This window comes from Aulostomus chinensis, chromosome 1 (assembly GCF_037954235.1).
Source record: "Aulostomus chinensis isolate RoL2024-O1b breed Wild chromosome 1, RoL_Achi_v1.0, whole genome shotgun sequence".
Taxonomy (NCBI): Eukaryota; Metazoa; Chordata; class Actinopteri; order Syngnathiformes; family Aulostomidae; genus Aulostomus; species Aulostomus chinensis.
This window is the reverse complement of record NC_141320.1, coordinates 63946709-63974546: the sequence shown is the minus strand read 5'-3', so window position 1 is coordinate 63974546 and position 27838 is coordinate 63946709. Positions and strand designations below refer to the sequence as shown.

At 40.5% G+C, this 27838-nt stretch overlaps 1 long non-coding RNA gene across 2 annotated transcripts in view; it reads right to left on the bottom strand.

The window, feature by feature from the left end:
• The window catches only part of LOC147272730 (uncharacterized), a 62884-nt gene that overhangs the window by 29757 nt on the left and 5289 nt on the right, over positions 1 to 27838 (bottom strand). Inside the window, exon 5 of one of the 2 annotated variants that reach the window (XR_015115961.1) lies at positions 15427 to 15622. The exons of the other annotated variant lie outside the window; for it this stretch is intronic. This is a non-coding gene — a long non-coding RNA (uncharacterized LOC147272730). Of the gene's footprint in view, positions 1 to 15426; positions 15623 to 27838 lie in introns of those variants that run through there. 2 annotated transcript variants of the gene reach the window in all.

The following is a 27838-nucleotide window of genomic DNA, read 5'->3' as shown; positions in this document are numbered from 1 at the left end:
GGCGTGCATGTTTTGGTGAAAACATCACTTGTATTTGCAACTAATGCTTGTCAAAACATCACGTGGCGAACTTTTAAAATGAAGATCATAAAAATGCCCCTAATAAAGCACTTGAGAAGAAAAAGGCGCATTAGCATTTGGGAACTATTGTACCAATCAATGCTGAGTAATTAGCTGTATTACCATAAAACAAGAGCTATTTGCTAAATTGTGGATCTGCCAGATTCGGAGGGAACTCAGCATGATGTTATGTAAATGATGAATACTCACTTGATCACGGCAAAAACATATCCCTTCTCGTGTGCAGCTGAGCTTTGAGCTTCTGCAAGATTTTGCATCTATCAGGATATTTTGCAGGTGCGCTGTGATTGAAGAGTTTCCAAATTAGTCAGATGTAATTTGACATTGTCAAGAAGGCTGAGTCGCCTGTTTACGATGCATCTTACGTCAATAATCCCACTACTAAAATTCTAAATAAGAAAATGAAGGTGTTTACATGACATATTTATATAATATTTCATTTACTTTCCTGTTCACACAGAACCCCGGCAGACTAATGCCTAAAGATACGATATCACATGTCTGCGTCTGAGTTTCCCTGAATTTCCTCTGAAACAGTGGTGTTGCAACTGTGGTATATTGCCTTGCTAATTATGCAAAATGCTGCTTCAAGATGAGTTCAACTGCTGGAGTAGAACGCTGCAAAACTGGCAGTAATACGTCATAGTCAGGATGCAGCGTGTCCGTGTGAACGTGGTCCCCGTCAGACTGAGCTGAAACACATATGTGATTATGATTTCAGCAACACAGCGTTCATGAACAACCGGGGAAGCAACTTAAACAAAAAACCAATATCCCAACTTAGGATTCACTTTGTGATTCAAACAGCAGTGAGCATAACAAACAGCATTTATTCAAACTCACACAAAGAGTTTCCCTACAGCTTATATAGCTCATCCAGAGCGTATGAAAGCAAATATGCTTCTTGCAGTTTGTCAGATGAACAGAAAGAAGCACAACAAGAGAGAATTTTAAATGCAAGTAGAGCCTGTTTTTGTTGTTCTGATGTTTTGCTTTCGGCAGGTGAGGACTCTCAGGAGGGAGGAACCACCTCAAAACGTGCCGAGCTACTTCTCTTACCTCTCCAGCAGCTTTCCTGCATTTTCAACTCATTCTTTATTCTCACAATCAGTGGGGTTGACTTCCATCAGCTGTACAATTTTCTTTCTCCAGCTACAAGCATACGGCGCCATCACAGCAAAGCATTCTGATTACCACCTCAGTTTATTGCTCACATTACTTTGGGACCAAAGAGAGCCCACTTTGACTTGGGGGGGAGGGGGGGGGGTGTTTCATATTTCATGCTAATTCTTCATGCTCAAGGCATCAAAATACATAAAGCTTCATAAAAACACACAAAAACAGTTCCACTATAATAGCTATGAAATTTCAGAGAAAATGAATTTGTCTCTTTCTCAAGTCTGGCAACACATCATCTTTCTCTTGGTGCTCAGCCCCCACTGTGGCGACATCGCTTTGTAACCAGATAAACAATTTTAAAGGGACAAACATAAGATTTATAAGGATGCCAGAGAACTAAAAGACAAACATCAGCTATCAGACTTGAACGGAAGTAAATACAAATTTTGCCCCTTTCTCTCTGGAAGCCATAATGAAGATAACTGCTCTAACTTCAATATCATTCACCTGCTACAACAGATTTTTGACCCGTTACTCTCGTTTCAACCAGGTAGTTCTGTGTGTGAAGGTAACTCTGTTCAACTCCATTAAGGGGCTGCGAGACATCTCTCTGAAGACACCCTTTCTGCTTAGAACACACCCACTGAAATGTTACATAATTGCAAACACCTGTCACTGCTTTCTTGTTAAAGGGCAGGAAAAAAAATGCTTGGGAAGGTGATCCAAAGAGAACCAAAGAAATGACTGAGGTCATCGTGGAGATGAGATATTTTTAGCAAGCAAAGCACGGGTCAAAATGAGCTTTTACTGAAAGTTAAGTGACCTTCAAGAGAGAAACGTCATTCTGCAAGGGTGAACTGGTTAATGGATAACAAATAAACAAAGAAAAACTCTGCTCGACACGCTGCAAAAATGTGTTCCGACGTCATCTTAACCCCTCTGAGTATGTCGAACTCGACAACATAACCGCAAATATCACAATCCTCAAGCTATTCTTCCAAAAGAGAATCATTAATTTTCAATATTTACCAAGATTAATCAAAGCTTATGAGGAATTCTGAATGTGAAATGTGTTGGGCCACAAACAAAAACCCGAGACTTCAGTTGGAAACTCTGACATCTTTCCCCCTGCGGTGATCTGTGAAGTCGACTCTGCCAAGTCTTGCAAGCAGCCAACTGGTGCCGGAGAGACGCCCAAAAACGTCCTCGGCCAACCAGTTCTCTTTGCCACAGCGACACGCTTCCCGCCAAAACACACATCTGATGGCTCCCGCCAAAACAAAGAGCAAAGAATTAGCATGGAATCATATCTGGTAAATGGGTTTATTCATGTGACAGATTTCCACGTCTGTTTATCCAACATTTAATGCTTCTTCTATTTAGAAGCTGGTTTTTATGAGCTTTCACTTTCTGGGAATTAGTTCTTTCATTCACGGTTATCTCAGAACAACATAAAGAACCCATATTCTACAAGCTCCGGAACAATGGGGGATGTTGTGGATTCTCACTAACTCTGTGTCAGCACTCGGGGTTGTTTGACAACACGGGTCTTCCTTCGCCCAATTACTTCCCAAACCAGGAGTCCAGTTCTGGCCCCGTCTCCCCCCTGAGGCCTGTCATAGGCCCAGTCATTTTAATGAGAGTTGGGAGTTTTGGGCTATCACTTGGTTTACACAGACTAAAAATATGGTGAAAAGGCTAAATAACACTTACAAAATTCATTTAACTTGATTATTAAAACTTACTATTCTTAACTTCAAAGTCATACATTTAGGTCACTTTCCCCCAGAAATAAAGGATAATGAAGAATACTTGATAGGTACACTTGTGGCAGCAGAGAGAAAGGCACTGACAAAAAGATGGCGGATGCACTTTAAATAACTGGGTAGATGTAACAATGGAAATTTATAAGATGGAAAAGGTTACCTTTTCGAGAATTCTAAAGATGAACACTTTCATGAGACACTGGGAAAAATGGGTGCAATATGTCAAACCCCTGAGACCTGACTTTGTCAAGATGATGCACTGAAGGGACGTCCATCAGGGGCTCTTGTATCCTGTCTATTCATCTCAACTATCCTTTTCTATGTCCAATTGTAACATGTATGTGAACATGTGAAGCCAAACTGCTACAATTTTTTCTCTGTTTCCTCTCCCTGGATGTGAATAGTTGTGCTTCCCCTCCCTTTGTTTTTTTTTTTGTTTGTTTTTTTTTTTTAACAAAAAAAGAAGCGGCCCACACATTTAACACGAAAGAAAATAAGGAAGGGAGACAATTAAGCTGGTACATTTCTACTATTTGTTTGTTCTTTGGTGCACAATTCTGTGAATGTGCCTTCCACAACCCGAGTACGCTCTCTGTAAAGCCTGTGGATTTGACTATCGATGTGCTTCAAAATATTTTTTTTTAATTAAAAAAAGAAAAAATTAACAAACAATTCTATAAACTAGCCATGTCTCGTGCTGACTGAAGGCCTGAAGTTGGAAACACTGCTTGTACTCTTGCATCTTGTTTTAAAAACCATGAAAATACGATAAGTGCTGGAAACGTGTGGTTTTCTTAATCAACCTGTATGAGGAGATTTAAAAGAATAAAAACAGAGTGCAGTTGCAACGCCTCTTGAAAACCACGTGTAAGCAATGTACATTCCTAGAGGACAAGAGTGCAGGTAAATGTAATTCCTCAAAGCTCAACCTCTGCAGATATTTTACCACCACACTCCTACGAACAACTTTGCCTCCTCCGTAGAGAGGTCAGGGGTCATGGTCAGCTTGTAGGTATCCTCAAGGACACAGCAGCAGCGTTGCATATGAGCTCATATAGAAGCCTGGAGCTGTGGTCAAAGGTTGTGCAGCAACCCCTCAGCCATAACTACCAGAGATGTATCACTGCCGACATTCAGGATACGACTGCACTGGGTGTATGACAACCTGAGTATCCATGACAGGTTGTCCAGGCATCTGTCTGTCTGTCAGTCAGCAGGATGGTTCCAAAGAGGTTTAACCGGATCCTGAGGCAGGTAGCAATGAGATGAAATTTCCAGCTTCCTGAAACATCTTGATTGTCTGCCAGTGATTCCTTTATTATTCCCTTGCTTTCGATACACTGAGCGATACCTCCCAAAAACATCCGCATATTTTGACGAAGTTCATCGATGCTCTGGATCCAGACGCGTCATCATAAGCCTCCAACGGTAAACGCTCTTTTTGTGCTTTCTGGAATTTGACTTGTTCAGCAGTCCAAAGCTGTGGACAAATGCCACATACAAATAAAACAGGGGTATTCCAGAAAGTTTTTCACCTCGAGATGAAGTTTGGCATCATTTACAGCTACAGTACTTTCAAAGAAAAAAAAATGTAACCGATAGAAAGGTGGAATATAAAAGTACGGTGGGTTCAAACCCAAAGCGGCAGGTTTTTCCTTCCTTTTCTAAAAAGTAAAAATCCAAAAATATTTACTCGACCGCTACTGAATTTCTGGATGTTTAAAATGCAAATTGTATTCTGTAAATGTTGTAATGGCATCTCTGATATTCAACTGAAATATGGGGAACTTTCAAGATCATATCCCGTTTTTTTTTTTTTTTTTTTTTGCAGCGAGTCAAATTCTTGCAACCCTCCGAGGATTCGCTATCATCCCGTCTCCTTTCCCTCTACTTTGATACTTTCGATGAAAACTAATACAAGTCAGCAATTTAAAGTAAAAAAGAAAGCTTCCTTCACCTGGGGAACCCAATGAGTTTGTCTTGTAATAAGATGCTTCTTGGTAAAACGAAGTTAATCCTGCATCAATGCATTTTAGGTCATCAAACACTCAAATGGAAAAGTAATTGTGTGTGTAAAGTGTGGCCCGTTCCATTCATGTAATAATAAAGGCACCAGGGATGCAGTTTGCAGGATGACAATCTAAATCGAATCTGGTAGTTTCCCCTTAAACGTTTCCCTCGCAGGCCTTCCTCTCCACGGAGTGCTTGATACGGATCAGACAGAATTAGAGAGGATAAAGTTTTTCCCTCCTCTCACTCACAGTTGATTGTTATTCTTTGGTTGGCTGCCATTTACTATCACAGGCTGCTAATCATGCATCGCCGCAAATGTTTATGTGAGGGTCATAATATTCCTTTTTAAGGGTCTAATTAAGGAAAAGAACCATCGCTTTGAATGACAGGAATACATCTCATCAAATCTACAATGTGACGAAGCAACAATGAAATCCTATTTTACTGAAAAATCAGAAAGAACAAATCCCATTTCTAGAGGTGACCATCAGGGTCCCTTTTCTTCTTTCTGGTCCCAATCATCATCAGTCATTAAAAAAAACAAATTCTCTCTGACATGGTGTACATTTTATCAGCTTCACCACTTGGAACATCTGTCAGAAATGGAAACAGAGGCTGGCTGAATGAGGGAAGTTGCTTCCCATTAGAGCTCCGAAGCAACGATCCGTGACACAAAATGATTCATGAGAGCGTGACATGTAATGTTTTATATTGCTGTAATGAAACTTTTATAAATGTCACCAAGAAAGGACAGCGGGATTGCCAGACAGAGCAGTGCTATTCATAGATGTAGATATCAGAGTGATGTCTAAGATGGAGTGTGTTTGGGTGTGTTATTAATGAGACAGAGCTATAATACCCGGAGTGGGAACAGGGTCAAATATCCAGTGACGCCAAGGCAATCCCTCCACATGTTTGCACATTACTGCTCATCTCTGGGTTTGGTCTCAGACTGAGATGTTAGAAGATTGTGTTTTCAACCAGAATTCAGCCAATAAAACTGTTCCATCTGATAGCTATGGGCCCCTGGAGTGGCCACAGGAAAAAGATGAAAGTATATTATTATGTTGTGTCGATCGATTAAAACAACAAAAAAAAAACCTCTAATAACTGGCATTTTGTATTGAATTCATCAAGATTAATCACATCGGATCTGGCTGTTTAAACCTTTTTCAAATATGGAACAGATGTTTGTAAATAAATGGACACGTTTCATTTTAGTTCTAGTTTTGGACAGACAGGACAAAACCAAGCCGCACTGCTGCCCTCTACTGTTTACTTGAAGCTCTGCAGGTACAAGCTGCATCTACAGACGAAGGTAGGGAGCAACAGCACGATTAACTGAGTTAATTTTCTTAAGTGTTACTTCTCTGAGATAAATTGAGTTCTATGTTATTTTGACGACCCTTATATATACAGAATGTGGCTATGGCCATACAGAGAAAACATTTCATTTAGTTATTTATATATTTTAGTTATTATACTCAATTTAGCTAGTGGCCCCGAGATGCAATAAATTAGTTTCCACAAGATACAACTTGTTCCAGCAAATTTATCAAGTTGTCGTTTTCTCTTGCAGCAGCAACTATTTTTTAATTTCTTTCTTTGGCCCCCCCAAAGCAACCGTAAATATCCCTTTCAAAATCCTAAAAGCAAAACGGCATTTGAAGAGAATCGAGCTCTCGTATGGAGGTCGTCTCTTGCTCCACAGGCACAGTTTAGCAGAGGAAGATGAACACTTGCTCGATCCTCAGCGTGAATAGTGAACAGCAATAACCACAGTGTTCTGAGGCAGTGCTTCCATTAAGTGAAAATATATAGTCTTCAAATAAATCAGATGGACCTGCTGTCTGTCCTGTTATTAAATGATCATGCTTGAACAGGCTGCAGCTGTTGTGGAGATTATATTGTCAGTGATGCTTTATTCTGCAGTTTAAGTGTCTTTGTGCAGCTGCCGTGGTGTCCGCAGCTCGTTTGATGGTCATTTGGGTTTAATTGAATCGAGTTTTGTTGTCTTTTATGGTTAATTCCAGTGAGGGCTGCACAACGGTTGCATGACAGGGCAGCACAAAGTCAGTAATTCAACTTAACTGCTTCAAGCTTGGGTCAGATTAGGACATTAAAAAGAATGTAGGGTTTCGACGTGGCGCATTAACAGCTCTCTCGGAACCAGGCACCACCTACGTAGCTAACAAATGAATCATTGCTTTGTACAACTGAGAGATGGATTGATTCAAAGAAAAGTATGAATGCAGCTCATCTGGAAAGATAATCGCCGCATTTTCAACTGTACTGTTTCATCCGAACAAATGTAAGCAGGAGTTTCCTCCTACAGGGCTTTTGAGTCACAATCAGGGTTTATGAGGCGTCAGAATGTTTGAGCCCATCTATGCTAATGACTTCTCCGACCCAAATGAGCTTTCTTTAATTATCGGGCTAGCCGTTTTATTTTTACCAGAAAATGTGCTCACATTCCAGTTAAACCTCCTCAGGCAAACTCACTGTATCCACAAAACTTGGTCTGCCTTCCTCTGACAGCACAGAAGAGTAGCTCTATTTTGTTTTTCTCCTTTTGATGATTTCTTGGCTCAGATGCTCATGTTTGCAAATCTAGGCTAAGATTACAAAAATAGCACATTAATTCTGCTATAGTTGGATTTCCTTTCTCTCCCATAGGTTCCAAAATACATGCATTAGGGCATTCATTCGGATTCCAGTTTGAATTTTGCTTGTGCAGATTTATTTTTAAGCAGCTGTTCTAATTATCAATCAGCTGATTTCCCCTATTTTTTTCACATTTTGGAATTAAATCATCATGGGTCATCTAGCAGGCTGATCTGAGAGGAACTCCACATCTTCCTGCCCGCACAGGTCAGAACTGGAGCTTCCACAGCACCACCGTTTCCTGCGGGTCCGACTTAAGTCTCCCACTTAACTGGCAACATAATGAGATGGACTCTCATGGAGTCTCTGTTGACTCTCATATTGTTAGTGTAAACAACAGCCACTTGTTTGTGCCAAGTTATTCACTCCGCATAGCTCCAATTATTCCTAATTAGCGTGTCATTGTGCCCCAGGTCACAGCCCCACCGGTAATTACAAACCTCATTTTACAAGAAAGCATCACACGAGCATCTCTGAGTATCTGACTGACAACGAGCCTTTAAAGTTTTCATTAAAGGCTTTGATTCTAGCAGCATGATGTGATGCGATTCTTTTACCGTTTAAATATTTTATTCACACGAGAAAAGAAAAAGCCGAAAAACCAAAAGCACTGTTGCCACAACATTGACCAAATTTTTCACCCGATTAGAGATTGACCTGAGGATGAATATTCAAATTTACTCGTTTTCCCAACCGTACTTTTGATACGATGTAACATTTGAACTTCTCCATTGAGGGAATAAAAAAAAAGAAGTTCAATTTTATCTCAGATGGTAATGCACATTTTAAAAGTGACATCTTTTGTCCCCCGTCTGTTTGAGAGTAGAACATTCCTAGATTCTTTCACTGAGCAAAGAAGGAAACCAACTGATCAAAGGAATTTATTCAAGTAACATCACCAAACTTTCCCTGACCGGATGCATTTCCGTGGGTCAAATAAAACAATGTGACTTTAAAGGCCCGCTGCAGTGTACAAGATGCTAATTTGCATGTGATAGAAGAATGCACAGTGCATGGTTAATGAATATAAATTACTCCACGACGTCCACTTTATTTCTGTTTATTCCCATTAAAAGTTTCCAACTTTTGAGCAAAAAATGTATTAAAAAAAAAAATCGTAAACTAAATTTTCCAGAAAAACTTTGTAACCCTTTGCAGCTCCAGGCCTCATCAAAAGTCAGAGAAATACTGAAACTATCAATTAAAACTGAGTTATGATCAGCCATTACTAAGGTGAATGCCAACAAGCCAGAGCCTCTGCAGTCAGAGAGCATGTTTGGTACCCTGTGGATGCGGGTTGAAGACCGGGGCAGTGTCACTACCCTCTGCCTTCATTGCGCAACTCTTCCTGATTCTGTATTACAATGTTATCTTCCCATTTAGGTTTTCCATAAAGCGAAAGGACTTTAAAAAACTGAGTTTTTCTTCGGTGCACCACGGGACACGCACTTGGACGAAGTCATTCGCTCACAACATTTCTAGCTCCATTTGTTCAGCTGATTACAGTCGTTCATAGCTGCGTACTCTACATTTCCTCCAAGGCCCTACCTTTGATAAAAATAGGTGTCCGACAGAGCGAAGCTATAAAAAAAGGTTCAAATTACTGGAGCATGCATATCATTTAATTCAGTGAACTTTTTTTTTTTTTAATTGCAACCAACAAAACTAAATGTTTCTAATGTGAAAACAGTTTGCTGGAGCAGACATTAAACCCTCATTTTACTTTGATAACGTGCAATAACTGGGTGGAAGCTGCTTTCTTGAGTCGTGGCTCCGTGTGCAGCGTGCTTTCACCCACGCCCGCATCCTCTTAAATAATTCACCGACCTGGGCCCCTGAAACAGAGCTAAAATATTAATGAAATAACACATGTTTCTATATTCAATCAATTAGCCGGAGTCCTATCATCTCTGCCGAGAGGTTCACGCAGTGGGAGGTGGAATCCAACCACTTGCAGAATTTGAGATGTTTAGATGTTCAGAGAAAAAGAGCTCCCTCTCAGATACTTTAAATAATTATTACTTAGAAATGCACAGTTTCAGTTTTCTACAAGTGTTTGTTTCTTGAAGCAGTCAGTTTGTAGCTTTCAAAGTGATCTCACCTGATCCCAATCAAACAGGTAGAATTATTCCCACAATGCTACTTCTGTGTTAAAGTTTGCCTTTTTTTTTCTTCTTTTTTTTTTTAAAAGGAATTTTTGCAGGTGCAATGAGGCGACATCATCCAAAGGAGAAGGTTTGTTTGTCTATTTGCAGGCCAACGCAAAAAGTTTGAGGATGATGAAGTTGGGTTGGAAGATAAAACTTGGTATGATACAGATCTGGATTTGATGATGTCACATCCCCTTGGCAGAAGTCTACAGGAGAAAGCCTATCCCTGGGACCTCTGTCTTTTGTCTCATGCCATGGATAGAAAGAGAATTTAATTTGATCTCAAAGGCATTTTTACCCGAGCCGCACAATCCCCAGAGTACCTGATTCGACACGCTTTTGCAAGACTTCACCTCATGGCAGGGTTCCTTTAACACAAAACGACATTAAAAAACATGGCAATGACAATAAGTAACCGTTGGGGGGCCTTTTTTACTTCTTGTACCATTTATGTCACTGTAACCACAAGAGCTTTTGAGAAAATGTCAGTTTTCTGCAAGTGGAGGACTGATTTGTCAGCTCGCTCTGACCTTTTGTTATTTAGTAACGGTCAGTTCTTGGCACTTTCACATCAACTTAAAGCCAGAAAGCTTTCAAGCCAAACAAAAAAATGATGAGCTGAAAATCATTTGGAGAAGTTCTACTAGCCACAAGAGCCTTTGTAAGCATGTTCCTTTTGACACCGACTGTCAGTCAAGTAGGGGTCACCTTTAGCTAGATCCCTCCAGCAGCCTGCGGACTCCCCACTGGGCTGCACAGCATCCAGCAATCCGCGAATTAGCAGCAAATGTTGACTTGTAGCAAAAAAATACTGACGCCAGACCTTTTCTGATAAAAGTATCCTGGCAGGCTGATTAAAAGTTAGTTTATACAGGAATCCTCACACCTACAGTGGTGATGATTAACTTCTCTGAACATCAGTTGTTTTTGTAAAGCTGCCTTTTGCTGAGTCCTGGAAAACCTTGCTTACGGCAGTGCCAGTCATTTTACAAGTGCTGATCCTCCTCCTCCTAAGCGGATTGGGGGTATGTTTTGACGTTTTGCCAGCCTCGGTCAGTGATAAGGATGACCCGGTCATCTCACAGCAAGCTCCGACACAACACTGCCTTTTCTTCAAGGAATTAGACAACAAATTCCCCTCACAAGGAAGACAACAGTCCAAGAATATAATACTCTTTTCTTCTTCTTTTTTTGCAAGAACAATATTTGGGGTTTATTTTAGCTGCTTAGCTGGTGGAGAAACTTTTAAAAAATAAGCTGGTTGTGTTTTCTGTGTAATAGCAATATAAATAGAACAGATAAGAGAGGAAGTAGCTAAGCCTTAAGACAAACAAGAAAGTCTGAGCCAGTTTATAAGTCATTTGTTTGGAGAATTGGTATGCAGAGAAAATAGAGTTGTGGAAAAATACAAACTAGAGTGGTCTGGGCTCAAAAATTGAAGAGAATGTTCCTTTTTCCTTCTAGATTTTATTTCATTCAAGCAGAGAAAACAGTCTTTCAATGCTCAGCAGTACATATTCTGAGAAAGTGACACTAATAATGGCCTTTTAGTGAAACGTCTGTCAACGCTCTGCAATCGAATAAATTCTTTACAAAAGAAATGCGCCTTTTGCCATTTGAATGCAGCCAGCAACATCTAATTTGTCCAATTTTCACCACTGAAAGGGTACCAATTTGTTGAGCCAGGAGAGGAATCTTTAATTTAGGGGAAATCGCATCAAGAGTCCATCTCTGCAACATCAAATCCCAGTGAAGGCAGCGAACGCATGAGACTAGAGCTTGTGACAGAGATCAGGGACGCGCCGTCCGAGGTAATGACGTACATTTGTTTGCAAGTGGCTCCATCAACATTTCTATTAATACTGCACACCTTTAAGCAGAAGGCTCATTATGTCTAAAGCTTCATCTCATTCTTTTACTCTGGAACCAATCTGCTTTAGTGACTGTAAAATGTTATTCTTTTCCTATGCAGCAGCAGTTTGAAAATTAAATGGAATTCTCTGATAAAGACTTTACAAAGGGGTGCTAAGTAGGCACGTTAATTTCCTTTTTATAAAGTGAGACACTCAGTAAAGGATTCTAGCAGGTAAAAACAGAAGTAAAAGAATTTATTGATATTAAAAAGAGGACATAAAGTATCATTCTGACAGATGAGGGCATTGGTGGAAGTTATGAAAGGATAAAGGAGTGACGTCTGTCTTGGTTGTATTTCAGCGTGCTCATCTTCGTGACTGGAGATGCTGCCACATCCAGAACACGGTGAAGAGGCCCTTTAAAACTGGGGTGGGGAACCGTGTGCCATGGAGAGCCATGTGTATGCAGGTTTTCCTTCCAACCAAACACTTCAACAGGTGATTCCACTGATTAACACACCTTCAGCCACAGAAGAGTGTTCATCAGTGTAATCACCTGTTGAAGTGGTTGGTTGGAAAGAAGACCTGCATACACACGGCTCTCCATGGCACACGGTTCCCCACCCCTGCTTTAAAACAATCAAGAACTTCCCTGTTCAACGGGAAATGTTCTAAACACATTAGTCTATCGTTCCAACCGTTCACTGAAAAAAAAAAACGACTTCTTGCACCATCCAAATCTTTCCATGTTCATCGTGTAGGTTGCTAATAAGTAGGTAGCTCAGAGGTGGTTGTTGACAGGAGTGGAGGACAGGCTGATTGAGATCATTGCTTGAGTGTGATTCTCCTAAACTAGACTACAATCAATGAATATTGAACAAGATCCAAGTTTCCAAGCTTCAATTCAAGCTTTTATTGTTGATTGCGTTGACGTTTTTGCTTAATTCTTCTTGCAGCTTGACAAGAGAACTATTAATGTTGACATAGTCATTATTCCGTTATTTCCACGGTAAATGAAGAACAATAAAACTTTGCGCTGCTGTGAACCTCTCTCTTTCTAATCCCATGAATCATTTCGGATTGATTCCTCTGACCTGTTTGTGGGACATCATTTGGATGAATCTTTTTTCTTTCCAGTCAGTGTTGGTTACACTCTGATGTCCTAGAAAATGCTGTCAATAATAAAACCAGTGTAAATACATTCCCGGCGTGACAACCACAAACCTGACAAATGAGCAGAATTCCACAGAAAGCCTGTGTCCTTGGTGGGCGCAGCTTGTGTTCGTCTTTGATTGATAGTGGCGGATGCTAATTCCATGGCAAATGATGCTATTATTCAGGGGCTCAAATTGAATTACTTCATCCATTGGATCTGCTTAACATTTTCCCCATGGATAGTTTAGCAACCAGTTTAATCTCCCCTACTTACTTACAAGTCCCGTTTGTCACGCCTGGTGTCTGTCTGTCTCCCTGGCTGCGACTGCTTTCACTGTGGCACTGCTGCATGAATCACCTGGCACCAGCACAGGTAAACACATCGCAGGCATCATCCAGCAGCCTCACCGGTCAGCCAGCATCCATATAGCAACACAAAGAGCCAGTGTGTTTGTGAAAACCAGCAAGCACTTTGAGCTGTGACACATCAACGGCAAACCAAAGTAACAGGGCAAGTGACAGCATATGGAGGATGCAGACTGGAAACTGTGGGACATGAAGCCGGAACTCTCACAAGTCTGGATCTGATGCCATAATCTGTTCCATGTTTCATATACTTTTCCGCCCATTAATGTTCACGCTTTTGTATAGGTTTTTTTCTCTCCAGAGTGAAACTGTTACAAATGTTGTCGTTTTGTTTTGTTTTTAATGCTGCAGCACCCAGTTTCTGTTTCATGCTATATATTTTGTCTTTGTACGTGACCCCATTCTGTCAAACTCTATGTCTATATTTGAATTGTCTTTTTTCTCAAGCTTCTATATACTGTTTTTATGACAGAAAACGGATTTTTATGTCTCTGTCCAGCATGCTCTTTGCTCCAAAATGTGGAGATACAAATTTAAAACGTAAAATACTGGGGAAAAAATTGCTAAAATATGTAACACAAAAATAATTACACCACCAATTCCTGAAAATTATGGACCTGAAGATTAAGTCACTTCTTTGTAGCTGAGTTGTAGGAGTGCTGACAATAAAACTGAGCCTGTTTGAAAAAATATCAAATTATGATTGTTTTGACCGATACTCCACTGATGATATAATTTACTACATTCTATCGTTCACTCACACACATGCAAAAAAACCAACAACAATTTAACAGAGAAAAAGTAAAAGCACCAGGCAAACTGTGGAAAAGTTTTAAAAGTACAAAGTAAAAGGCAGAGTAAAAACAGTCCTACTAAAGACCAAAAATAGTAAAGAAGTCTCACAGTCAAACCAACATTCTGCATTCCTGCACTTTCTTGTGTCCCTAATTGAATCAGTCAACCAAGATAATGTCATTTTGGCTGTAACGGTGCAACACGTACAATTAAAAGCAGGATGTAAATGAGAAGATTTGGGAGATTACAGTTTTATTGTTGTTAAGTCTTGGTTGTGTGAGCCAGCACAATGAAAAGCTGAGCGAAGCAAAATTACTCCCACGTGAGCGCGAAAGTAGACGTGGATATTACATTAAAATTTCAAAGGTGACCTCCAATTGATGAAAAGATCAGAAATGACAACACAAAGTAAACATTTTTTTCAGTCAGCAATATAATCATTTCGCAAGAGAGCCAAAGAAACAGAGGATGCAGTTCTCTGCAGAGACAATTTTGAGGACAGAATCTGTGCTGCCTTGACGGATGATACAGAAAACCAGTTAAGCACCATTACTGTGCCGAGCCAATTTTCCACAAGAGCTAAAAAAACTGACATTACTGCGAGAACTCCAATACAATCCAGACACCTCACGATAGAGAGGTACAACTTAAACCATGGCTCGTGAAGCACTCCACTCGTGCAAGTGAGTTAAATCGGTGAGGTGAGGGCATCTCTAAATCAGACCCATTTGCTGACCAGAAAGATAATGCTCTCTAATTTAGTCAGAGGTTTTATTGTCAACTGGATGGAAAGAATAAGAAAGGTGACTGAACACAACTCTTGAGAATCGGTAATAGTGTTGTTAAAAGAGAAAAGAGGAGTAAATATTGTGTGAGAATAGCACTTCCCACCTTTGTTAATTTATTATATTTTGTAGAGAGGGAAAATATCGGCATGTGCTGTAAAGTTACAAGCTTATTTTGTTAGAATCACTGATTTAATTATGCCACAATTGCATCCACTCACATTAATTTTCCAATCTAATAAGTGGTAATTAGAGTAACTGCTCAGCACTGCCTATTACATTTAATTAATACAAAACACTATGGCATGGTCCTACCAGCAAAACTGCCAAATATTTTGAAAGTGCTTCAATTCTCTAAAAGCTGACAAGATGCCAGAAAACAACCGAAAACAAAGCCATGGGGTCTTTTCTCTTGACTAAACTTGCTGACAGGATTTGGCTGTAATATTTGTATTACTGTCACATTTCTTTCGGTTGCTTTCCGCCAGTGCTGCGTTCAAGAAGGCGACTACTCGTCTGCCAGTGAACCTGCAAGGCCTATTTGCCTATCCGAGAGTGATGAGCCCAGACATTTGAATGTAGCAACCAGTTTTATTCACTCCCAAATGGGAATCCCAAAGCAAGAAGCAGCCTGTCAGCTCCATCAAGGCTGGGATAATCCCAAAGAAGTGACGGCGTTTTTATTGGTCTGTGTCTCGCTTCAGTGCCAAGACCACCAGTCTCATAAGTCAGTGATGCTTCTCCCTTTCTCCCGCCTCACTTTCTCCATATTTGAAGCTTTCTTCTCGTTGCAGGTTTGTTATATGAATGTTGAGCTGAGTCACGCAGCATTTTTACTCAAGGCAAGAACTTGATGACTGAATCATCTGCAGTGTCTGGGTAAGCAAATGTAAGACAATGACAATAAACATCATGAATACATTGAACTGATATCATGTATGGAGGCTATCATAAGAAGCTAATGTACTTATTACTGTATGTTAAACCAAAACAAAATCAGACAGGCATGCTGATCAATTCAAAATCACCTGTGATGAATAAAAGACAATTCTGTCTTTCAAAAAGGGGTAAAAGAATGAAATGCATTTCATTTTCATCTTCTTATGAAAGGTTTACGTTCGTGCATTACACATTGAGGCTGGGACAACTTATGCGGCCCACAAAACTTACAGTGACAACATGTCAAACTCATTTCAGCTGAAGGAACCAAACCACATTCAAAAAACAAGCATGTTAAAGTTGTCTGCGTGCCTTGTGGTTAAAACACCATGACAAATCATTCACTCAAACTCTACACTTCGTGAAACATGACTGCACGACTTCAGCATTATTTTTGATCTGTTTACTGCAATTAAGTGTCAGTAAAATCTTAGCTGGGAGCTGCAGTTGCTCACATGTAGGTCCTAGAGACTGAAGCTCACCCAGCTCTATGTTCCTTTAGTTCAATAAAGTTAAAAGATGCATACCAACTGAAGTCACAAATGTAGCTGTCAAACAAAAGATGGTTTGACTGCTGACTTCTCGTCCATAATAAAATTAAATCATCTCTTACCCGACGCAGCATTCATGATCCACTGTGTTCTCACCATCTGTAGTCTGGCTAAATGACCCGTGCTTGCTCTTTAATTTCACTACGGACTTAAATGCTTTCTGTGTGTTAAATACACAAATCTGCGTGATTTTCCAATGAGCTACACAAATACAAATTGGACTTCATAATGTTTAACAGCTGGTACTTTCATTCACAGCTAATGCTGACAAATTAGCAAGTCAGTTGGGAGCTAAAACGGCAGGCAGCAACATACCTGGAAGATGTGCACCACCCACTTTCAAATTTTATTACATTAACAGAATCCATTTGCAAGAGGCAGAAATGTGCTCGATAGCAACAATCAAGCCAGTAAATCAGAAATTTTGTGTTTCATGTAGCCATCGGCATGGATAAAAGTTAATCCAGCTAAAAAATGTGTTGCTGTGCAAGATGGAAGCTGCAGCATGGAGGCCTAAACACGCTCCTGTGTGTAGCTCTGAATAATGGGATTCCATGAAAAATTATACTGCTGTGTAGCTCATAGTCTGAGTGTCACAGTACATTAGGGTGTCGTTTTATTCTGGGCTGCTACCGCTGCCGCTGCTGCTTGAAAAATAGCCATCACTATCTGCTGAATGTCTCCTTGTATGACGATAACGTTCCAAAGTTAAACAGTTGAAATTTTACAGTCAAACAACAGTGAAGTTTATTTTGGCTGTGGTGGAAATTTCTCAATATACACACCCAAACTGGCACTTGTATGTGGGGAAGTATTCTAAGTGATTGTTTTCAGCAGCCAAAAAGAAGAACATAATTTAAAACTGAGTCACTTTAGGACACTAGCCATGATTCCAGTCGTGTTACCAGGCAACCAACAGTTCTCCCGTGATCCTACTGGAAATGTAAATTCATTATAAAGAGTTAGCTACATGATTTAAGCTTCAAAATGATAAGGAAAACACACAAAAAAAAGGCTCAGAAAACATTAGACAGATAGATGAAGCCAACACAGACTCTACAGAGACTTGAGTGCTGACATTCACACACTTGCACGCCATTGAAACGTGTTAATGACATGTTTACAACAACTGGTTCAAGATCAACTGATCAAAAAGCAGGAACTCAGCAAAAGATCCCTTAGCAAATCTATTTAAATAGACAGGAGCGTCGGCAAAGGGTGAGTTGATGAAAAGATTTCAAAAGGAAGCTCCTGCATACTTTATTGGCAACATTTTGTTTCAAGACCTTCATCAGACAGTACTCAGATAGAGTGACAAAAGTCTACTGGATAAGTCTTTTCCAAGGAATGCCACAGTCAAATAAAAATGATCATTACCTCATCCATTCGAAAATGTACTCTCGCCTTGAAACCTGCCTTTTATTCAATTTTGCTTTCAAGTATACTTTTGACATGTAATCTTATTTTCTCTATGATCGATGGCTTTCCTGGATTTATGTCCTCTAATTACACATTTGTATACATTATTCTACCTGTCCACTTATCCTCATTGGGATACAAAAACACCACGCTGAATAGAAACCAAAATCAAACAGCAACTATTTAAGCAATATTGCCAGAAAGTAACAAAAGGAATTTGTTGGAGCGTGCTTTCCTTGGTCACCTTTGAGCTACAATGTACTTCCTATTCATGTCAACAACATTGCTTCTTTCAGAACTAAACCAGTCCCCCTCTCATCTTCCAGCACTGTCTTAATGGGGTTTTAATGGGCATTTCAGAGGCTTCGAGACAGGTTGTACTGGTCTTGCCTGAGTCGCAGTGAACAGATGGCAATCGGGGCAGGAAAAAAAAAGGAGGAGGGAGGGAATCAAAGACTTTATTGATCCAGCAGCTTAATTAAACAAGAGTGTCAGTGCTTGGACTGCAGAGTGACTGAACTTCACAGCATCTGGTATTAACCTGAGCAGACAGTACCAGCACAGCCTTTGTAGCCTCAGGTGTGTACAGATGTGTAGACTCAGGTGTAAAGAGGAGGGATGAGGAACATCTCAGCAAAAATGTTGCTGGGCTGATTTGATTTCCTTCCAATATTTTACAAAAAAAAAAAAAAAAAAAAAAAGTCAGGCGAAGATCAGATATAAAAACTCTTGACAAGCCTCTCAAGAAGCAGCTGCTGCCATTTTCAATCCGATCTAGTTAACTTTTCAACACAAAATGTTATTAATATGTTTTTGAAGTCAGTGTTTTAAAAAGAACACACACACACACACACACACACACACACACACACACACACCTGAGCAGAGCAATATTGAGCCTGGGCTGTATTCCGGTGGGCTGTCGGAGGGAGACTGATGGAGGCTGGCAGACAGGCGTTTAGGGAGGAGTCCGTCTGTTCCACGGTGTGGCAGAGCCAGCCACCATCCATCTCCATTATACACATCCACATGCCACTGGGCAGGGGACAACTCCTCTGAGAATGACCACAGAGGGGGTGGGGGAGGTGGGATGGGTGCCGAGGAGAGAGGAGAGGGGAGGGGGTGTCTGTCAAACTCTTTTTATGCTGTTGTTGTCTGCTCCAGCTCCTCCTCAGTGTATTCATGCTGCGCTTGTGTAAATCACTGACAGAGCAAGAGGAGCTGCTGCAGGGACATGATGTGAAATCATTCCTCGCCTGCTCTCTGCCACCTCCCTATAATCAACATTTTTAGTGACTGATTTATCTTAAATCTTAAGCCTACATTTTGATGGATCCGAAATTTAGCAGTTTGTAAAAAGAGAGAAAAACAAAGTAAAATATAACCATGATAAATTCATGAGCAATAAAATGCACACTTGCTAAGTTCAGCACAATCAGGGCTTTACGCCTACATACTTGCTCTGCTATGACTTTCATAGGAAAGCGAGACATAATTTCACCAAATTCAGTGGAGTTGTGTACCATGGGACAAGAAAGAACCAGTTCAATCTGAGGCAGAGCCATTTAACACAGAAAAAATGGTATTTTGTTTTACATTAGGTGCTACTGAAGTCATTTAGGCACTCTGCAGAAAAGCCTCCAACTGGGAGTGTTTCTTTGGATGCGGAACAGCAGAAGTCGGCACTGCTACTTCCTCGCGACTCTGTTCAAAGGCAAGTAAAGACAGGTTTGTGAACAATATCTAAAAGCCAGGAAAAGTCTTGAGGAGCACATTCTGGTTGGCACGTAGGGTGCAACAGCTCGTCTTTGTGGTGTTTATCCTGCAACATCACAGCTATGACTGGATGACCAGGTAAAAAGCGACAGTGACTGCGTTTTATCCATCCATCCATCCATTTTCTACCACTTATCCTGTTAAGGGTGGTGGGGGGGTGGAGCCTATCCCAGCAGCCTTTGGGCGAGAGGCGGAGTTCACCCTGGACAGATCACCAGTCCATCACAGGGCCAACACATACAGACGGACAACCAGTCACTCTCACAGTCACACCTGCGGTCATTTTAGAGTCTGGATTTACCTCGTCTCCATTTGCATGTCTTTGGACTGTGGGAGGAAGCCGGCGTACCGGAGAGACCCCACGCAAGCACAGAGAGAACATGCAGACTCACACAGAAAGATCCCGTGCTCCAGCCGGGGGTCCAACCCGGAACCTTCTTGCTGTGAGGCCACAGTGCTGACCACTGAACCACCGTGCCATCTGACAGTGTTTTATCGAAATATAACATTATTGAACATTCCATAACCAGAAAAGACGCTCAATGCCTCTTCACGCTGGTGGCATTTGAGGCAAAACTTAAAAATGTTACACCACCACTGAGACGATTAAAAAGACACACCGTTCTCAGGGAAAAACATATTGGTGGACACAGGCCCCTCTTCTCTAAGCACCTGGGCGGATGTAAGCACTCTCTAAGCCCTCCAGTAAATATTACTGATGTTTTAAATAAGACAACAACATGCTTCCTCTTCCACACGGGCAATACAGTTGTTTTCACACAGACATCTCAGTGGTTTTATCTCTAAAGTAAACATGCCAAATGCCAACTTTTGTGATGTAATTGCCACTTGTGGGTTCAGTGGCTGCTGTTCTGCAAAAGGTCCATCTTAAAGGTTGAGTAAACAAGGGTGCATGAGGCCACCGTATGACATTCTTAAAACGGGCTCTCCAAATATTTTCTGATCTGGACTTAGCTGTTCTGCTACAATTGGACAATTTCAACAAGTGAAGGGTTTGGTAACTACTCCTCTTACTTTTTTCTGTGTTTCTCAACCCTGCTCCTGTGAGAGATGGATTTCCCGCCAGACGAGCAGGTGAAGAGGGGCTGATGTTAAAAGTGGAGGCGTGCCAGCTGGTCTGTAATCACTATTTTAACCTCCCTATCGCTCATTAATCATAGTCAACACACTCAGGCAGGGGACTTGTCCAATTTTGCACAGCCTGGTGCACAAAGCGCTAATAGGGCAGCCTGGATAAACAGTATTCATTTCAATCATTTTGGTCAGTCAGTATTAATGTAAATGTGTGTGAAAGCGCAAAGTTGTGCCAGAGGCAAGATTTACACCTGTCGCTTAAAATCAGTCATGAATACAGACCAGGGTCATCCCATCAAAAGAGGAGAGCTCTTTTAAAAGATGGGGTTTTTTTATTAACTGCCCACATTAGTTATGATTCCTCAAGTGCATGTTGTTATGGTGCAAATAAAGGTTTTACCATGTTAAGATAAAAGATACAACACATGATTCGTCTGTCCTCACAAGAAAAATGACAAGGTTACAGGTCGATAAATGAAAACATGCAAAATTTTAACACTTAAGTTACAGTCAAAGCAGATATATCTAATGAGATGAGTAGTAATGAGGGCAGTGGGGAAGGTGAATAACAAATACGACTTTGTAGCAACTGCTTAATTACCATTTGCAGCCAGGTTATTTTGAGTAACCATCCGAACAGAAAAGCCATGTTTGTTCCTGGCGTTAAATGACACATTTGGCATTACAAGTCACCTAACACGACAGCAAATAGCAATGTGACATGATTGAGACAGCTGCTCCTTGGCTGTTTCCAACCATGTTTGGCTCATGCTAGTCATGTTTTTATCAACTATGGGACTGTAGAACAGGAAACAGCTTTGCAGTTAGTGATGTGACCTTGAAAACCAAGTCACACCGTCCCTCTTTGTCCTATAACAGGAAATGCTACAGCATGTCCTTCAAGTATATGGAGATGTTGCATGTAACTTGTGTGATTAAAATACAGGCTGTAAGATCTGCCAATTTCATAAACTAACTGGTTATTAAAAAAAAAAAAAGTATGATTTGATAGAAACTACTGCAGATTTCTTGAAGTCTGGTTGTTTGCTCATTTGCCAAAAGAGCACATGCAACAAGTCATACAATACACCATAATGGCATAGCATAAAAATCAATAACTGATTATACATGTGTTACGTTATTGCAGCAGCATTCAGCTCTCAGAATTGAGGCAATATTTGTAATATGAGTTTGTTCTTGTTGGTTGCTGTGAGCAGTGTGAGGTCCAGAGAGAAGAGAAACAATTTCCTCCAGATGAGGATTCATATAATGTCATCCCAAATATTTCACGCCGCATTGATAATAACTTTCCATCTAAGCTCTGGTACTCCATAAGGCATCCATTTCCACCTCAGTCATTTTTGATTCACATCATATTTCTCAGCTGTATTGAAACCAGCAACTTATTAGCGACTTTAAATCGAAAGGATCTGGGTTCAAGACCCCACAAAAACTGAGAATCGATGCTGCTGAATATAATTCACTTTGGCTCCCAACTCATCATTTATGATTTATTTTCATTAGGGAAGCCACTGCTGTGGAGCAATTCATTCCACCTCAAACACTGACTGCCGGAGAAGATGCAGCTTCATCAAATACCACAAGCGTCGTCATGAGTAGCAGCTGTGAAACGCTCATCCGTCGATGTGTGAAGTGCATCAGTGCGATAACACCTCTATTACTTTAACCTGCTGTTGGTGGTTAGTCACACATCTCAACTCAACTTCAAAAAGGCACTCAGATCTGAGCTGAGCATTAGCAAAGAAACAACGTAGTCGTCCTGTTTGATGCCTCCTGCTTCCAACTTAGAGCGACAGTGTGAAATTAGACTAAACTGATGCCGAGCAGACCTTGGAAGTTCAACCTCAGGACAACAGCTCACAGATTTCTTGGGAAGGCTACAGCATCACTCTCTTTCCTGAATGTGACCACATACAATGTCACCATTTTTCTCTCCATACCGCATTTTCTGATCAGTCAGAAACAGTAAAACCGCATCACAAGTGCTAAACTATCAACATATAAGTCCTGTGTGTGCATTCCTGTTGGCTCCTCGTCTGAAGAACTGTCAAGATTAAGTAAATAGATCCACAACGGATTAAAAATATACCACTTGAAAAGCAAAGCTCGCATACAAGGACACAACAACACAGCTATCCATTCGTGGGAAGTTTAAGGCAGAAATGTTCCGTTATTTTTATCATGCAATTACTTACGACTTATTATTAAAGTGATCATTACAATCTCCCGTCACAAAGTGAATCCAAATAACTTCTTTTGTCCACGGAAAGGCCCAAAATCCATAGACTGCAACCCAAAACAGCAGCAAATGCAGATATTTAATCGTCTGGAACCAGGAAATATTTGACATTTCTGCTCAAAAAAGACAGAAACCATTAAATCGATCAGGTGCTGCAGCTCTAGTGAAGTTGCAAGTCCTTGAGTTTGACCAGTTAGTGAAGTTCCCCCCTGCAAATGGCCACTTGTCCACGTACAAAACCTGGATCAGGGACCTCAACTCCATCTCTAGTCCCTTCAGTCAAGACATTCTATAGAATAAATAACCACACCTGGTGTTCAACCTCACAACTCACAAACAGGATGAATCAAAAGCTATCTAAATAAAACCTGACAGCATTTAATTTTACTTCAATTTCTCTTTTTGTGGTTAAATATGAATGCTGCTATCGAGCTTTGTATGTATGACATCACTTTTCATGACAGGATTGTCAGCAGCACAGGTGAATCTTTTTTTAGATGAAGTTACAGGACCAGAATTGTGTCACTGAATGAGTGATGGCTATTCTCTTGCATCCAAAACAACACGTCCACACTGTCCTACTGAGACGCTGAGTCACTGAGGAGGATGAGCTTAAAGGTGCTGCATTCAAAGTCACTAAAACACAGTCACGTTGAGGTGCCAAAAATAAAAGCCTGCTGTTGTTTTCCCCTCTCGTGTTAGCAGCCAAGTATATATCACCTCTACGCGGTCTCACTGCATACAGATGTGACGGACTAGTTTACCATCCACAAACATCAAAATATTACCCAGCAGAGGAGGGAGAATTTGGCTGAAATAAGTTTGTTTGCCCCCTCGCTGCGTCTGGGGAGTCCGAAGGGTGCGCGCATACAGTTCACTCAGCTGGCGGAGCTGCCAAGTGCATTTCAGTCATCAGAAAGTGTATTTGAGCATGTCAACAAACACAGGGGGAGCGCCAGACTGTTATTTTGAGAAGCCAGCACAATTTAGAGTCCAGGGGGTCGGGATGATTTAGGGTGCAGCCAGCACATATGCGGTATAAAAGAGGTGTAATATATCCATTATTCACAGCTTACAGTGTCGTGTTAAACTTTAGAGCATTAATAGATAGTCAATGATGAATGCCTTTGGCTAAGCTAACTAGCGGCTGCTTCAGCTTGTTTTATCTTGTAAATGTGTCACATTAAATCTGTTCTTCTCCTACAAATGTTGCTGAGATGTTTGTACATACAAAAGTTGGAGCTGCAACGAACTCAAATGTCAGCAATCTGTGGGTTTTTTTCTTGTTTTTTTTTTTTTTAAATTTTACCCCACTTCTTCTATCAGAACGCCGGGTGTGATGTAACTACCAGTTCTGACCTTACTGCAATACAGCTCTGAGGTTGTCCAAATCATATTTGCCAATTTAATATAAGCATGGAAATACTCATACAGGGAGACACGAAACAATTCTGTGGATGAAACTATTTACAGTTAAAAAATAGTGAGAGTGTGAGACTCTGACAGAGATATTTATCAAATTCAACATGATGTATATAAAAATGCAAAACACAAGGAAGTATAATAGATGTTCATTTTGTGAGTGAATAAATAAATACATGAATAAATAACCAGATCTGGCATGAAATCTTTTGTTGTGTGTGTGCGTGTGTGTGCAGGCTGAGGGGGCTTAGCTTTTCTTAGATACAAGTAGGAGGGCTCTGTGGAATTTTGTTAACCGTAATGACAAAAAAAAAAAAATATTGGCTGCATGGGTTGAACTTGCAGGAATTTATTCTGAACTCTGTCAGTTTGAATATGTGTGTATCTTTGTTGATGTATCGAAATGAATGTTCGGGATTCTTTAAAGGTTTTTTTTTTTTATTTAATGACTTCTTGTCAATGTAAAACATTTATTGCAGGCTCACGTCTTTAACGTCTGCACGGATTGCATCTTTGCACTAGAATATGCAGCAGGAGTCTCACATGGAAATCAGAAATCGCTTCTGGCCTTTCATACACCATTTGGTTAGGTTTTCTTCAACCGTAAAAGCGAGATTTACCATTTCCAGTGGATTAAATGTTGCTGTTAAATCGTTTTATGTGCCTTTGTGTACACTAACTCAAATGGGAACATCTTCAAGTGTGCTCGGGACTTTAGCTCCGTGCACTATGGCCGCCACTAAAATGTGAAAACTGTACATTAAATCCTCCATTGTAAGGCACTCTTAAGAATTTCTATGGCTCCGGCAGGGCAAAGCGTCTGCAGAAATAGTCTCTTTCGCGCCTGAACCTTCTGCATCTGTAGCCAGAGGGGACTTTTGTGAAGTGACAGTGGAGTGGATGGCCTGGGTCATGTGCTATTATTGTATTTTCGTGTGAAATTGCTACATCAATGAGGGCAGGTAGGTTGGGAGTGAAGAGGCTTACTAAGTGTGTTCTAGCAATTCTGATTTTTTTCCTCTTGCTTTCTTTTTGCTTCTTCTGCCTTGTGTGCTGATGAAAAACATGCTGATTATGCAGCAGAAGAATAGACAAAGTCAGAAAATTATGTGTGGAAATATTTAATTACTTTTTTCTGTGGACTCACTTTTTTATTTAAAAATATGTAATTCATGTAATTATAATTATAATTTTGTCACAAAAACACGATGAAAAATCAAAAGCTTTGTCTGTGGAGTTTCAACCTGACATCGAATATTCTACTGGGCTATCAAAACCAGTACAACACCACTGCTATACAACAAAAACACAACTTAATCCGTTTTTTTTTTTAGGGACTTAAGCAATTGATCTCTTACACTAAGGGTGAACATCCCCCTCATTATGGTAATATACTGCCCCCTATTGATTATGAGTGTGAACTATAAAGAGCTAGCCTGTCCCTGGAAACCTAAATCAAGAATCAATCAACCGTCTCTCTTCATGCCTGCAAACTTAGACAGAAAAACAAAAAGCAAAAAGAAAGAAACATCTGGCAAAAAGGAAAATGCAGCAATGCTTTGTTGCTCACCACTTTTCCCGATGTCGTTAATTGATAACAACCAGCTTCCTGTTTTCCATTTTCTTCCGCTTATCCTGTTAAGGGTCGTGGGGGGGCTGGCGCCTACTATATAATATGCAATGTGTGTATGATGTATGATACACAATATCGGATTATACATATAAAGCACGAAGACATGAATTATCCTTTTGCTACTTAAGTTTGGGTTTGTTTTTGTTTTTTTTGTTTTTTGAAGTGCACTCAAAAAAAAAAACAGCATCAACAAGAGTCCTTTCTTTGTCAATGATGTGAAAAATCCTTGATATCAACACAAATGAAGCAACCAACAACCCAGCCCTTTAGTTTCTGATTTTTACCTTTCACTTTGAAGTTAAAATAAAACATAAAATACATTCCTGAGTGAGCTCTCAGTATTCACTGGCTGTGTTATGAAGAGAGAACATTTATTGTCCCTACAGTGACAACAGCGTGTCCAGCTCCTCTGATCTCTTTTGGGGGTTTTTTAATCCCCTTGAGGACGTCCTTATCCTCAGAGGACTGACTGATCCAATTTTAATGCTACTCTGCCAAAAACTGACTGTCTTGTCCTACTGGTACAATGAATCTAGAGGTGGATCTTTTAGGACGTCTTTTATCAGGAACCAATAAAGACTGATGACTTGGAAATAGTCTAGCGTTCTTTCCTGAACAATGAAACGGCAAGACAAAGAGTTTTAGGTTGACGGAAGGGACTGACGAGACACAAGTCCATCAGAAGGCCGCTGAATAAGACATTAATTGATGGCTTTATTGGCAGCAGAATTTCCCATGTAAAGAAATTCACAGTACCAAGAGAGTGCAAGTACATCGGTATCGTCCATTATCCTGGTTTCATCCGTTCAAATCTAGTTCTAAAGATAAAAGAAATCTTTGAAGCTGGTCTTTTGATGCTACAAAAAAAAAAAAAAAAACCCTGCAATGACCAAGGGTTAACATCTCAGGTCTTTAAACCACTAAACACTCTAGATTTTTTATTGCATTACACTGTATGGCTCTCTTTGTAGCTTCATGGAAATATATCAAGAAGCTGAATCGCCCTTACAAAATAGCTGAAGGTCGCTGCTGGAGAAATTTGTGCATTCGGTTTCTCATGTTTTTTTACGAGAAAAATCAAGACAGCAGCGTCTCTATTTAACAATTACCTCTTGGCTCATTCATACTTGAGTTTGGAATATGACTAAAAAAAAGAACATTTTTTTAAAAACAAAGCTTTGCGTACTTTTGGTTGTCCTACTTCCTGATACTTGCACAGGGCCGGATCAACAAATGTCTGCTTTTGCAGGCGCTAAACCTGCGCAAACGAGAGAAGGAAACAATGCACAATGCACAAGGCATGCGCAAAAAGTGAACAGCATACAAACTGCACACAATCTGCACGACCACTGTACACTGCAGCCGCCAAGGACAGTTAAAGCGTCGCTGTTTAGTGACAAGGAGTAACTGACATCACTGCAACTCAGCCAGTATTTATGCACTGCAACCTCCCATCACCTTTCCAAAGCTATCCATCATCCGCTCAAGCTGTCTATAGGTCAGGCATTTCACAACTCACACTGTCATGTTTTCAGAAACACAAAGTCTGATGGTAGAAGAGAAGACAGACGTGATCAAACACACAAACTTCCAGTGCCCTTTCACTTCCTGTTTCCTGTTCCTCCTGAGTTAAAGCTCACAGACCAAACATTCTCACCAAAAATATTCTCAATCAGACATTAATCCGGGTTCCATGCAGTTTCACTGCCTTTACTGAGCACTTTCATGGCTAAAAGGCACATTTATGGCCACTTATTCAAAACTGCAGGAGAAGTAAAGCTTTTAGCTCTGAATGTTGGTATGGAAACCATTTGGGTGCCAATCCTTAAGCACTTGTAGGCCAAGGCAGCACTTTGGTTAAGAGACAGGTTGATGACTTATCGATATGGAATCAACTGTTTTGTCTACCGCATCGACTCATTATATGAAGCAAGACGATGGGTTTTCTTTGAGATGGACTCAAAACCGTGACATTGTTCGGGATTCTTTCGAGGTC